Below are 2,677 nucleotides of genomic sequence, written 5' to 3' on the forward strand. Positions count from 1 at the left end.
TAAAATTGTTGGTTCTTAGACGACATTGAGAGTTTAGCATTATCGAAAAGCAAATTTCATTTAAATTTAGACATTTGTGTGAGAGCAGCCGGCATTTGGCTGATTAAAATGCGGCGTTTTATATTTGAAGCATTAAAGAACTCAAATACACAATATTACTAGATTGAGATTCAAATATAAAATCAAAAAAAGTATATGTGAGACACACAGTTTTTTAAGCGATTAAGAGAAATATGCTTACTCTTAAAATATATTTTAGCAAATATTTACCCATTCTGAGTATAAATGTTTTTAATTTTAAATATACGCTGGAGTTCATAAACTACGGTGAAACACATTATAATAGAATATTTTATATTCAATAAGTTAATGTTTATAAAATTATTAAAATAATTTTATATTTAAAATGAAAATATGAGGTTCGTTTCTTTGCTAACAAAGCATGTTATTGAAGACGGCAATACCTATAATATAGACTTTGACAATATTTTAAAAACAACTTTAGCGGGCTGTAACAATTATATTGTATTTATGTCAAAGAAATCTAATAAGATGCCAAAATGATGTTCCTGAAAAGGTTTCTTGAGCTAAGCGATGCTTTTGGAACGATATAAGTTGAGTTTTTGAAGTGTAAGATTGTTTAAGAAGTAAACAATTTTTCAATAGTTTGGTCCGGCGAAAGAATATAAAATTATAAATTTTGGTTGACATTTTTCCCGGTATTCGCTTGATTGCTCGGTTTTTGCCATATTGTTTGCATACAATTAAGTCTCATTTCCGGTTATCAGATATTTTAAATATTGTTTGATTGACTTCCACGTGTCAATTTTTTTTCAAAAACAGTGACACAAAGCATATCTTGAAATGATCTGGACTGATCTAAACGAAATGTTAACAGTAGTAAGTATCAGCGAGATTTCCATTCGTCAATAGACGATTTTAGACTCCGAAATTTTTAATATACTTGGCACGTGTTGTTCATCAGTTAATGTTAATCTTCCTCCGGACAATTTTCGTCTTCAACGCATTGTCCGTATTCTTTGAATTGTTTGCACTACTTTCAATTAATTTTTTTCTGGATAATTTTCAAATATTATTAATGTTGAATGTAATTTAGTTGTCTAATAATATCAGATATTGTAATAATTGCTTAAATAATTTTTTCTTGCGAACAAAATACGTGTGATTGTATGTATTGATATGTTATATGTACGTCAGTGACTTGTTAAAATCGAACATTTTTACTATATTTTTGAGTTTTGATATTTTATCTAGTATTAGTTTTATTAAGTGACACAATATTATATACTAATGTAGTCTTGTGAAGTAATATGTCTATTCAGTTACAGATATTTGCTTATGAATATACCACACTTACGGTTTAATATACCATAGATGTAAATACATATGCTGAAAAATGAAAACAGTTAAGAAAATATACAACAAGAATCTATATACCTATAAATAATATATGTATGTATAAAATTAATAAAAACTGAAACTTGAATATTTATTGCTCGAACACTGCGAACAAATTCGAATAGTTAAAGTGTTCCAATTCAAGTATACTCGAGCTTAAGCTTGATTTATGAATATAGTTAGAGACGGTATTATATTAGATATATTCGGCAGCTCCGAAGTGGCACAAAAAACACAAGTTGCTTGCTATAGTCGCTGACTGACATATTGGCATCACTGTTAGAATCTGTTAAAGGTTATGTTTTCGCAAAGAGCAAAACTTACATATGTGCACATAATGCAAGCAAATTACATTTTGTATAGAAATAATTATTTATTATAAAATTGAATATTAAAATAAATAATGAACTGCGGAGGTCACTATTGATATTTTGAGCCTTGGCAACAGTGATAGTTGTTAGGTGTCATCTGACGTTTCCATACGATAGTTTGATATTAAAAAACATAACCTACCTTTGGATTGTTGTCAAAAGAGCATTATTTGTGTTATTTACAGTGATGTGTAAATTGAGTGATCGTTCTCCATCAATACAACGTGAGTGCTCATACATGTCGTCTAATAACTGACTGTTTGAACATTTAAAAAATTGAATTCATAGATGATCCGCCGTACAGTCTCGTACTGATTTCGGACTGAATGACTTCTTCTTGTTTACTGAACGCAAGAATACTATATGCGTGATTTTTGTCGCGGAAGAACGTTGTAGAACACAAAAACCAAGAAGTGTATAAATGCTTAAATAGAGAATGTAGTGTTGTGGTTTTGCATACATATTAGTAACTTTAAGGGAGGAATTTGTTGTTTTTTACCACATTTAGTAGCTGTTTTAGGTCTCCAAATTGAATTATTGTACCTTCTTTAATATTTTTAATATCTGTTTTATTAGATACAAAGTTGAAATTGTAAAGACTGTTTTAATTTATTTTATTATAAATTAAATTTTATACATTTTACTTGTATATTTGGTTTTAGAAGATTTTCGTTGTGGTGAAGTCGCTTAAATTTATCTGCTTTCATTTTTGTGCATGTCAATGCATTTAAAATTCAATATTTATCAATATTTAAAATATTCACGATTTTCTACACCGGACAATACTACAGCCACAATGCAATTTTTACCATTAAAAAGAACGCGACAAATTAATTGAATACGCATTTGCTGCAACTGCAAATTGTAATGAACAATCAAAAATGCAT

The sequence above is a fragment of the Teleopsis dalmanni genome, chromosome 2 (assembly GCF_002237135.1).
Source record: "Teleopsis dalmanni isolate 2A chromosome 2, ASM223713v2, whole genome shotgun sequence".
Taxonomy (NCBI): domain Eukaryota; kingdom Metazoa; phylum Arthropoda; class Insecta; order Diptera; family Diopsidae; genus Teleopsis; species Teleopsis dalmanni.